This window comes from Ixodes scapularis, unplaced genomic scaffold (assembly GCF_016920785.2).
Source record: "Ixodes scapularis isolate PalLabHiFi unplaced genomic scaffold, ASM1692078v2 ptg000312l_1___fragment_3__unscaffolded, whole genome shotgun sequence".
NCBI classification, from domain to species: domain Eukaryota; kingdom Metazoa; phylum Arthropoda; class Arachnida; order Ixodida; family Ixodidae; genus Ixodes; species Ixodes scapularis.
This window is the reverse complement of record NW_024609958.1, coordinates 2,509,917-2,522,813: the sequence shown is the minus strand read 5'-3', so window position 1 is coordinate 2,522,813 and position 12,897 is coordinate 2,509,917. Positions and strand designations below refer to the sequence as shown.

The 12,897-nt window shown below is 45.9% G+C and overlaps 1 pseudogene; it reads right to left on the bottom strand.

Annotated features, from left to right (window-relative positions):
- Positions 1–6,828: 6,828 nt before the first annotated feature.
- On the bottom strand, positions 6,829–7,692 carry LOC115327930 (annotated as a pseudogene).
- Positions 7,693–12,897: the final 5,205 nt, after the last annotated feature.

The window sequence follows — 12,897 nt, the reverse complement described above, 5'->3', positions numbered from 1 at the left end:
AGCTATCACAGCGGCAAGCAAGGCCCCTGGGCGCACCGCACTCGATGTCTGGGTCCAGGCAGCTGCAAACCACATGCTTTGGTGTGCCGCAGCAAGCAGGGGCAATGGGGACCTGCTCGTGGAAGCATGGGCAAGCATGGTACGCCACGTTGCTAATATCGACAATGGCCATGGCGGTCTGTAGACTACGTGGCTCCACGGACACCTGGACGACGTAGACTGGCTTTCTCCAGGTGAAGAAAAAAAGCCTATATACCCCTTAAGGTATATGCTGGCATGCCTTATTGTGGTACAGCAGTGCACTGCAAAGAAGCTATGTGACAATCGTTGTTCATGACATATCTCAAGTTCTTAAATCTTACTTGAAACGGACAGTTTAAGACAGCTGTCTCAGCAGTACAAGCACTGTGAGCCAGCCATACCTCTTTTCCTACCTATAGTAAGCTGCAGGTCCAGACGGTAGGGCGAGGAAAGGTAAAGCTGGAAAGGAGGAAGCAAACGGAAGGCTAGAGAGGAGAGGAGGAAACCTCTGTCAAGCGTTCGGTCTGCTTCCTCCTCCCCAGTCTCTCTTTCCATCACCCTATCTTCTTAAACTGTAACTTACTTTAGTAGTGAAAGTGCTTGTGAGATGCAGAAACCTTCAGTGGTGCAACTTTTTGTAGTTAAAGTATATCATGGGCAGATCTCATTTGGACATTACCCTCTTTTTAGGGATGCCTACTCACGACAAGTTTGCCGCCATCGTGACCTCGAAACGCCTCTTGAAGGACTTGCGCCAGTTGTCACCCGACACCCAGACATTTTCTCTGGAATAATTTCATAACGTCTTAAATTGGTTTGCTCCAAAGTGGACACCATTCTCGTCAGAGGGCAAGCTTGCCAGGTTGGTATATATATGTATATATATATATATATATATATATATATATATATATATATATATATGTGCACAAACATACGTGACATGGCGAAAGTTTTAGATCAACATAATGTCTCTTACAATACCAAAGTCTGAAAATTTTGTCTGCGTATCCAGGGTAATGTGACTATGTGACCCACCCATACACTAACGCAAGGCTGCTATATCACGCCGTGATTGACACAAGAATGACTTACATGATGTGATCATTAGTATCCAATGATGTTCCGATCAAGATGAAAGCACATCACTACCGTTTGATGCGGCAGTGATTGGCGTAGAGCATAAGCTTGTGCTGCGAAACTCGGGAGCCGTGGGTTGTAACGAACGCCGTCTTGGAGACCGACAGGCGTCCAAGCGACCTTCCAAGATGCCAGCAGACGTGGGAAAACGTCCAGGGATTTCTACGTTCCAAGAACCCATTGGGCTCCCGAAAGCCCAAGGACAAGCGGCGGCGGCGAGACGAGAGTGCTGGACAGCGTCCTTTCAAGAGGCCCGCCGACGTGGGAAAAAGACCAGCCACTCGGCCTTCCAGGAATCCCACAGTGGCCCACGAGGTCAATGCATCCTTTCCCGACCTTCCCAGGTGGACCCCACCCGTCGGGCGCCCCACACCCAATTACCTTCCCTTCGGAAGAGGAAGCCGCTGCAGCAGCAATCATGGATGCGCGCCGCGCCGACCCCGCCGACCCCTCGGGGGACAAGCGGACACGTCTTTGGGACAGCTAATCTGCATGGTGTTGATGGCGTCTGTGGGCGGAGACGAGGGTGTGTCGCTGTGTGTGGGGGAGGAGCTGACACAGCTAGCTGAAATCCCTACGTGGGGAATGTAGGGAAGCGCGTCCCGTTAAAAGAAGCGGACTTCTTCGGGACTCCTGTCTTCTGATGCTGTTTTTCGACCCTGTACAAATGTAAAGTAAACCCGTTGTCAAAAGAGGCCCTGCTTCCGAGCTCCTTCTGCCTGATGTCCTGGTCGGCGCCTGGCTCCAGCGGAGCCCGACAGCAAGGACGACCCTGGAGCTGTTACAACTGGTGGCAGCGGTGGGATCGAGTTCAACGACCAGTGAGCGGCGGCGCCGAAAGATTTCATGGACCGTGATCCGAGTCTGGTGAGTGACGGCATCCTTTCTCTTTCGCCAGGCCTGTAAAATAGAGTTGAGGATTTTGCAGGGGCGTGGGGACTACCTTGGGAGTTTGGAAGTTTTGAAGTTGGTACTTCCTGGTAGTGGAGCAAAGTTTGCCGCCCAGATAGGTCGCGGACATGGAGCTGCAGCGCTTGCTGAAATCGGAGTTGCTCGACTTGTGTGAAGAGCTTGGGGTTGAGGCGGGCACATCAATGAAAAAAATGGAGCTCGTTAAGGCTATTCAGGAAGAGGGTCTTGACAACGATGAAATTGAGGTAATGTGGAAACGAATCAAAAACCGAAACGAAGACGATGCAAAATTTAAAGAATTGGAACTTGAAAAACTTCGTCTAGAGGTGGAACTGAGGAAGACGAACGGAGGACCAGAGATGGAGGTAGCAGGCAGCCGAAATCTCTATGACATGTCGAAGCTGATACAACCTTTTAAGGTAGGACAGGACATGGGTCTCTACCTTGTAAACTTCGAGAGGGCATGTGAAAGGGCCCGTTTTAACCGGGACTCTTGGCCGAGAAGGTTGCTGGGTGTACTGCCCTGCGAGGCAGCCGGGGTAATCGCCAGGCTAACTGCGGAAGAGGCGGACGATTACGAGTGTGTGAAGGGCTGTTTGCTCAAAAAGTACCGCCTGTCGGCGGAAGCGTTCCGACAAAAGTTCCGAAGCGTGAGCAAAAAGCCAGAGGCTAGCTACGCGGAGTTCGCGTACGAACTGAGGTCGTATCTTATCGAATGGATGAAGGTAGCCAAGTCGTATGACGACAAAGAAAGGATTCTGGAGGTGGTCGCGCTGGAACAGTTTTATAAGACCCTAAGTGAACCCATGCGGACTTGGATTCAAGACAAAACAGATGTAGACTCCGTCTACAAGGCCGCGGATTTCGCGGACGAGTATAGCTCGCGCAGAAACAACAAAGAAGGAACGGGGAAAACCTTCGAAAAGACAAACTGGGACGAGCGACGCGGCAAGGGATGGAAAGGGCGAGAGCCTACGGGAAGGAATACTGAGGAAAATCGGGGGGATGAGGAAACGAAAGCATCCCAGGGCAGTGACGCGGACGATAGGCAAAAGAAGAAAGCATTCGAGGCAAGGAAGCCTATAACGTGCTTCAATTGCCATGAGACAGGGCACATCGCCGCAAGATGCACTAAACCAAGGGTGGTTTTCGCCTGCGCTAGTCACTGCGCGGAAAATGATGAGCTCCTGAGCCTGTACCTGTTCGACATGACGGTAAACGGGAAGGCATGCCGCGTGTTGCGTGACAGTGGAGCCACCATTGACCTTGTTCACCCTACTTATGTCACCGAAGCCAACTACAATGGAAAGTGTAGTTGGATCAAGTCGGTGTTAGACAAAGGGAGCGTGTGTCTTCCCGTGGCGGATGTCCTCGTTTCTGGTCCGTTCGGAGAGGTTCGCACTGAGGCGGCGGTTTCGGACAAACTGCCGCCGCAGTACCGTTACCTGTTTTCTAACCGAACAGAGAAGATTCTAAGAGAGCAGGGCAAAAGCCTCGGGGAGGGTCTCGTTCAGGCAGTCATAAGAGCTAAAGCTCACGAGATGTCCACGCGGCTTGCTTATGACGATTCTAGCCCGGGAAATCTAAAAGACTCTCCAGTAAGGGTTTTAGAGCAGAGTAGCCCTAAAGAGACGAGGAAAGGGTTAGAAAGCGAGAAAAGCTCCGCGTTAGACAGGGAAACCCCCGACGAGCAGCTGACGCAGACAGATGGGGTGCTATTAGCCCCTACCTCAAAAGGCTTCGAACAGCTCGTCTCCGAAACAAGGGTAGTGCTCATCGAAGAGCAGATGGCCGATCCCAGTCTGACCAAGCTTTGGGAAACTTGCAAGCATGGCGTGGCGCGAAAAAACGTCACCTTTCCTGTCCACGAGGACGTACTGTACTTTGCCAAGTTAATTTTTGTGATTGCGGGCCTGGTGATTGCGGAGAGCGTGGCGTCGCTTACTGGATTTGTGTGTTGCGGTCTGTGTTTCTTTGGGGTGTTGGCCATTCTCGACGACCTCAAAGCTGATCTCTTCAGGAGAGCAGCGGAAACTCCTCCCCTTCAGAGATCTTCCCGTCCGTGGAGGAGCTGTAACGAACGCCGTCTTGGAGACCGACAGGCGTCCAAGCGACCTTCCAAGAAGCCAGCAGACGTGGGAAAACGTCCAGGGATTTCTACGTTCCAAGAACCCATTGGGCTCCCGAAAGCCCAAGGACAAGCGGCGGCGGCGAGACGAGAGTGCTGGACAGCGTCCTTTCAAGAGGCCCGCCGACGTGGGAAAAAGACCAGCCACTCGGCCTTCCAGGAATCCCACAGTGGCCCACGAGGTCAATGCATCCTTTCCCGACCTTCCCAGGTGGACCCCACCCGTCGGGCGCCCCGCACCCAATTACCTTCCCTTCGGAAGAGGAAGCCGCTGCAGCAGCAATCATGGATGCGCGCCGCGCCGACCCCGCCGACCCCTCGGGGGACAAGCGGACACGTCTTTGGGACAGCTAATCTGCATGGTGTTGATGGCGTCTGTGGGCGGAGACGAGGGTGTGTCGCTGTGTGTGGGGGAGGAGCTGACACAGCTAGCTGAAATCCCTACGTGGGGAATGTAGGGAAGCGCGTCCCGTTAAAAGAAGCGGACTTCTTCGGGACTCCTGTCTTCTGATGCTGTTTTTCGACCCTGTACAAATGTAAAGTAAACCCGTTGTCAAAAGAGGCCCTGCTTCCGAGCTCCTTCTGCCTGATGTCCTGGTCGGCGCCTGGCTCCAGCGGAGCCCGACAGCAAGGACGACCCTGGAGCTGTTACAGGGTTCAACACTCATCCCGGCACATTTCAATCTGAAGGAGCGTTCTACCGGCATGCGGCCCTGTGTTACTACTAAGCCCAGACGAGCGGCCTTTGATGTGCACACACTACACTGTCTAAATTTCTCATCTACAGCAAGTAACAATGTTCATAAAATCTCTTGCAGACTAACTGACCGCTGTAGAAGCACCAAATAACAAATTTGACAGCTCACTCTTGATGGTTCGGAAAGAAATCTCTATTTGCCCCACAAGGAACTCATCCCCCCGACCTCTAGCTCGGAAACTGTTTTTGCGGGTTTAGAGATAAGGCTATCAAAGTCACAACACGCGCAGCAGCCTGCAGATTAAACAAAATTGCTTAGCCAATTGGGGATTACCCAAAGGGCAGTCCTTTCATTTGGCCATTTGTATAGGCATCTCCCTCCGTGAAAGCTAGAGAGCACTTTTAAATGAGAAAACAAGGCACACTGAGCATTACTTTCTAGTTTTTTTCAATGCTGAGGCTGCATCTGAAATACAATCATAAAAAGACTATCCCAGAAATCTTTATAAGTCTCTTTCATTGCACGCTTTGGTTGCTTTCGTTGGGAAAAAAGAAGGACGGGAGGGAGGAGCGGCACGATAAACTGAAAGTCATGCCAAACAAATGGAATGCTGTGGTTTGTCGTAATACCTGGCCTTTGCACACCATGTAGGACTCGCCTGGCAGCGCTACACTTTAAGGTGAACGCGGAACGTGAACAAGCGATCACGAGAGATCGAGATCATCAATTGAAAGTGAAGACACCGAAGGCAAGGAAGGGGCACCATGTAGTGTGTCCGATGAAGACAGAGATAACACATGGTAGCTTTGCACGTATGTTACATCACCCTTTCAGACAATGTTAGTGATGTGATTGGCTTCAGTCATTTTGGAGCACCTTTTGGAACATCCAAAACTTTTGGAGCGTATAGGCACACACCTCATTTGCATTCCTACCACTGCATATCTGTGAAGTTTCCTGTGTTGGCCAGCCTAACTGCAAGACGCTGTCTATTTTGTCTTCCGCCCTCCGTGCAACGTTTTATTGACATCAATTGTATGGCAGGTTTGATTCACTCAAAAAAAAAAGAACTAGATGTTTACTTCAAAATAGAAACACCAGGCACAATAACAACAACGTGCTGACTGATGAAGGAAAGTCTAAACTGTCATGAATGGTTCTTTAGGTATGCAGTCAAAGGTAAACCAAAGTGATGTTAGAATAGAATAATATTAGGTACCTGAATTGACATTTCATCCAACTTTTAAAATTGTAGTAAAACTGTAATTTATTTTATTAAGAGAAAAACAAAGCTTTTTCATTTGATTATGAACACCAGTGACATTTAATATGTAGATCTTTGTGATAGCAAAAATCGACATGTCAACGATAAGCATCCTTAAAACCCAGCCGACCTGATTAAAGTTATTAGAGTTTCCACCCCCTGCGCCAGTCAGTTAGGTTTAATTTACTCTAATCACTGTGTCATCGCAAAGATGGAAGCAATATAAAGGTGATAACTATACAAGAAAACCGACAAAAATAAACGTTGAGCACAGTTCATATACAAAACTAACCCGCCTGGACAGATCACGAACATGAGAAATATTGCGAGTATTGGCAGTGTTTGACAGAGATATTAAATCGAGTAATCGATTTGATATCTGTGTTCGAAATGGCCTCGAATAATCGAGAATTATTCGAGGCCATAATCAAAGTGCATTTGGCGCTGCTTGATTAGCGCTATCGGGTTGCAATGTCTAAAGCGAAACGAAGCATAGTTAAATATTTACGAAACTCTTGCACGCTAAATAAACTTTGAACAGGCCAAGAATCTCGAGAACGAGCAACACCATCAGGGCACCGGACTGAAACAGTGATCATTGCAATGGCTAACGCTGGCTTGCAGACAGCACAGTGCTTTAGTCATTTGTCGCCATAGTATGCAAGCTATGGAAAGCCAGTTTTCGCATAGTGACTATGGGTGCTCGCGCTAGTGCTCACACTGCATACGGTCACAGAACTGCGGGAACTGGAGAGGTTCAGGAATCTCCACATGGCTCGGTTAGGACTGCCCACATCACACGTCACACAGAGCACACGCAGTGAAATGTCCGCACAAAGCTTGATTAAGTCAAAAACAAACTTCTTCGGCTCGTCTCCGTTGATATATGCGCCCGTGTAGTGGTATGCTACGACTTGCTTCCAGAGCGAGTTGATCCCTCCCACCATAAAAACGAGAGCATTGTTTGCACGATGATCACTCTTGGGCAGCGTCGTTTTGCCAAGCAAAGTGTCATTGCCACGGTCCAACACAACGCCTTTTCGAATTTTCATTTCATCAAGAAAAACGAAGCAATCCTTTTCAATGTCTGACATTGCAGCGACTTTCGTTTCCATTGCACGACATATTTCAGTTACCACACCGGGCTTAAATGACAGGTGTTGCAGTCTCCAGCACAGCGTCCTTCTCGTTGGGAGGGGGTTGCCCTGCTCAAGTAAGTCATACCCTGTGGAGCCACAGGCAAACTTGAGCTGTAGTCCCTTCCGTATGGTGTCAGCACTCCAAGCACAGCCTCCTCTGTTCAGTTTTTCGAAAACACGTTCTTGGTCTTTGTTTAGAAATGTCAAATTTCTGCTCAAGGTGGAAAGTTTTGTTTCTAGCTGCCTTCTTTTTCTTACAGCTCTCTTTAACTTCTTCTTTGCAGCTGACAGGCTTTCTTTCTACTCGCAGTTTTTCCTTTTTGTGTCTTGCAAAGTTTTCTGCAGTTCACTTGTATGCAGTGTCGCGATATCAACTGTATCGTTCAGGCGATCGTGAACATTTCTTCTGAAATAGGGTTTGCCTGAGTGTCCTCCGTGCCAGAGTCTTCTTAGTCCGAGACTCCTGCCGCAGAAATTGACGAAGGCCCTGCAGTGGTGGCACCTCCACGATCAGCCGGATGAGCTCGCGGTGCAGGGGGCTTTCTTCGCTTCGGCTGCGCTGCGCAGAAAAGGGAGAGACAGCACAGATTGAAACACAAAATAACATTGTACGCCAACGAGTGAGGCACAGACAGTAATAGTACCTCATATAGTAATAGTAACACTTACATCTGAAATCAAACAACGTAGGTACAGCTGTCCACTTGAGAAGTCGCCGTCCATCTTGTCGGTTCATCTCGTACTGGTGTTCTTCGAAGTGGCGCTTAAATAAACAAGAAATAAGAGTGTTATTTATGTGCACATTGGAAGGCACAAACCTGAGTGTAAACAAAAATTGAAGAAAATATATGCATAATATCTCACGTCAAAACAATCCTGAATATATTTTCAAAATGTTACCGTAAAATGCGTTTTATTTTATTTATTCTTTCGACCTTTCACGAAGGGAGCTATGTGAAGTACTGATCAAAAAGGGACAAGGTCATGTCGTTTCGTCAAGCACGTCGAGCTGTGCGACATGACCATATAATGTATTACACGCCGACTACCGAGATATGTCGCAATCTGTGCATTGGCGAGTATCGTCTCGGAAACATATATTGATCATGCTCGAGATTCACCATCAACGATTATTTTCATACACACACAAAAAGAATGCAACTAAGAAAAGAAAATTTGGTGTCCAGTCGCGAATCAAGGCTATTGATCGAAAGGCGAAGATATCATGCAGTCACTGAACTACCGCAACTTGGTTTACGTGCGCGCGACAATATTCCGCGCTTATCATATCGTTTCAGGGTCTTCGAATAGTAAAATAAGCACTAAAAGTTATCACAAAGTTGTGCACGAGCGAGAAACTCGCACGCTGAAGAGCTACCGCCTCAACCTATATTAATCGGGGAAGTCTAATTAGTGAATATGCCCTAATAGCAGAAAAGGGGTATCGATATTGGTACTACCATTAAAACTCGGGATGGGATGCTTTAGAAAATTAATTCCTTACGTCACAACTCCGATTGATCGCTCGATCCGACCGGTGAGACAAAGCGAGGGCTGATTTTGAGTCGAGCAACTCCGATTATGAAGCAATCGATCGGAGCTGCTAAGACAATTTCTGAATACTGCCAAATATCGTAATAAAGTGGTTGTGCTTTTGTAACTTACCTCTCAGATCCTCGAGGTGTGACTTGCCTTCCAGGAATCGCGCTTGACGCAGGACTCCCATTTCCTTCTTCGCGCCTTTTCTTGCGGAAAGCGGAAGCATCTGACTTCCTTTGCCGACGAAGCGGCACACAGCGGTACAGAACAGTCGGTCATGCTTTTCTGCTCGGACGACTGCTGTTGAGATAAGTAAGGCCCACCGATCTCTATGAGATCAGTGGTAAGAACAAAGACCTTTTCCGCGCACAGTCCGACCCACGGTGAAAGATAGTCGCGCCGCACGTCCAACCTAGAGTCACTAAATAAGCTACGTCCAACCGCTCGCACCGCACGCATACCCCGCATACTCCGTCGTTTGAACCAAGATGGCGTCGTGGCGAGGAGGTGGCGGCGTGGCGCGGGTCAAAGGATGTCCTCACCCTGCAAGGCGGCGCTGACATCGAGGCACCCTACGTTAAGGGCAGGGGGGTAAAGGTGGGTGAGGAGGAGTGGCAAATCCCGTGCGCCGACACCCGGGGTCCCGAGTGAACGATCGCAAAAGAGAGCGACAGAACACGAGAGAAAGAAAGCAACGTTGCCATGGTAAACGCGAAGAGTGAAAACTCTCAGCAATATAAACAGTGATAATTTAACGTTGTAAACTAAATTCTGAGCTATTCTAACGCTTATAAAAAGCAATAAAGTCATTACGCTGCATTAACTTCCCTTCTGTCGAAATCTCGGAAATCTGGTGGTTGCGCAGTTTCGTATTCCTCAACCGCGCCCACCCGTGCCCCACCGGCGAAGCTGGGTATATGGTTTAGTTTAGCGTTAACGCGAGGCCGTACATCTGCACGCTAGGCAAAAAGAAAGCTTCGTAAGGAACGCGAATATCTTTCCACCGGTAAGTACGTGGAATGTTGAAGTTCACGAAACTGCTCTGATGATGTAACCGTGTTTGGGACCCCGAGGGTCTGCCTGCATGATCTGCCGCTTGCGGCAGCCAGAATGCATGGGAAAATGGCGGACCTTTTCCTCTAGAGTTAGTATGTACGATCTCTATGGTTAAGGGAATCCGCAGCGCCATCTCTGGATAAGGCAAAGAAACATGGCCGTCGTTCGGTGTCTCCCCGACAGCTGCCGCTCCGCTGTTGAAAAAAATCAGTTCTTATTATTTATTTTTTTTACTCAAAGTTCCGACTTGAAATTTTAGCACAACAACGTGACCAGTTAAACATATTTTGGAGAAACGTTGCTACAATATCCGTCAAGACCTTGATTTTTGCGAACCATTTTAGCGTGTAGTTGTTTTTTTTTGTATTTTGTGACACCCTGTATATTAGTTTCTCAGCAACTATTTTGTTTTGTGGAAATGAATTGAAACCAAATCCTCACTGAATATTTATCTGGAATCGAAGTTTACTTTTTAACACGTTTCTGAGTTTTGGAACTAATTCTATAACCTGTCTGTTTCTAACAATCTCCATCATTTCTCCGTACACGGCATTGTTCATTACCTTAAAGAAATCGTTTTTCAAAGGCATTTTTTCTCTGACTTTGCGCTTTTGTGTTTCGGTCAATGTAGTAATCCTTAATAAAAAAGTTTCTCCTTGAATCTAAGTATCTGTGTATCTTGGCTGTTTTTATTCCAGGATTAATGTATTTCTTTAAGGCCATGTAAAGAACGATGTTTTTGTGCGTTTTGTTTTTCTAAGGTTCAGAGAAGTTTTTTTGTTGAGTTAGCTGAGGCCAATAGAAAATCATTATGTTTATCGTTTAATTCTTCGGGATATTTAAGATCGACTTCGAGTATGTAACCATATTCTTTTGATAAGTACTCAAAATGATCTATAAACTCGATATCATCATATGTAAACAATTGGCATAAGGCCCACCTATATAGGCCTGTTTGCATCTAATTACATGGTTTGGTTGGATCGTATTTTGGTATATTTTTATCAATTGCTTCCGCATATCTGTGTGTTACATCGGTCGTTCCACCTCTTATTTCTTTTTTTTTATCATAAGGAAGATAATTATACTTGTAAACTTCTAAATTTTAAACTTTAACATAGCGTCTCATTCTAAACCCAGAGTTGTATAGTACAAACATGGGTCTAATTTATATGTGAGAAACATCTTAGAAGTTTTCGAATGCATCAGCTAGTAATAAAACAGCTTGTTTGAAATACAGGTCAGAGTAGTCTCCTAATGTTTTGCAATAAATGTTTATGAACTATTAATTTCCTTTCATACTCTTCGCCTTTTATTTCATCTCTTGTCATCTTACTTTAAAGTTTATCTTTTGAAAAAAGTTCGGTTTCACAACATTTAAAAAAAAAAATCGGTGTAATCATGTGGAAATACAACTTGTTGTAACGGGATGTCGTCAATCAGATATCTGGAGGCCTCTTTTAACTGTTTCTTTGATACATTTTAAACAATTAAGCTCATTCAAACTTTTGTGTATAAATCTAAAGCTATCTAGAAATCACAATTAAATTTTCCCTTTACTATTTTTGAGAATTACATGTATTTTTCTTCGTTGTTTGGAAGAAGCTTCCAATCCGGTTTGTCATATCCTAGTTTTTTTTTAAATAAATAAATGACAGTTTTCGTATAGTTTATGAAATTAAGCTGGAATAAATCTGGAGGCATGATAATTGACATTACAACTGTTACAGGCCTGGACTCTATATTTTCCAGTCGAATGATCGTGATCGTATACCTTGTTATCCTTGAATGTTGGCGAAATTACCGCAAAGGCAAGGATGGAAGAACGTAGAGACAGGAAAGAGCGCTACTTACAACTGGCGTTTTACACGAAGTGAGAAAAAGACAGAAAAGTACTGACATTTAAAATATAAAAAAGAAAGATACGTATAAAACATGAGAAATTGTCAGTGAATGCATCAATGCCAGATTGAGAGAGCATGACCTCGCGCTCAAGGCTTCACCAGCGGAACATCTATAGCGGTGCACGTTCGGGACTGTCAATGCACCCCATTGTTCAAAAGCACTAAAGTGCTAAAACGTTTCAGAGAAAAAAGAAGTAGAGAAATCTAGCAAGCGCACATGATTATAAAAAGGAGGTGTGTGCATCAGTGCGCCCTCAGTGGCCCTATCGGAGAAAGAATGGAGATACCTTGATCCGTGTCCCTGACGTCAAAATCCGGCTGCGTGTTGGATGTGGCCCAGGGGACAAAATGCAAAGAGCTGTTGACATGGTCCCCCGGAAAAGTGTTCGCCACACAAATCATGAGCAAAGGTTTCCCTCGTGACCTGGAGGTCGCTGTTGTTTGGACCAACGTTGGTTTTGGACAGCGCGGTCAAGCATCGAACTTAAACCTTAATCCATTTTTTTCTCCGCCACTTTTTTTTCTCGTATTATTTTGTTATTTCTCTTTCGTTTCCGCACCCTCTTTCACTGAAACTTTCTCATGTTTTTATTCTTATCTTTCTTTTTTATATTTTAAATGTCAGTACTTCTTCTGTCTTTCTCTCACTTAGTATTAAAACGCCAGTTGTAAGTAGCGCTCTTTCCTGTCTACGTTCTTCCTTCCTTGTCTTTGCGGTAATTTTACCAAGATGTATAGCCAACTAGCCCATCAGATGAGTTTAATATCCTTGAATGGTTTTAGACATATGTATAGCATTTATGGGCATTATTGCGTATTTCTCGTTTTTTTTCTTTTAGAGGAATCATTTCTTTGTTTATCCTGGTAATTTATGAATTTATATAGAAATATTAGTAATCTTTTCACACAAAAGAAGATTTGCAGTATTTTTACCATGATAAACATACAGTGGAGCATTTATATTATTGTAAGCACTAATAACATAGATTCTAAAACTGGATGGTATGTGATTTTGGTATCTTGTTCCAGCATACTCATTCACTGGCTGAAGAACAGATTCGAACTCAGCACAGATAGCATACGGAAGTCTGAGTTT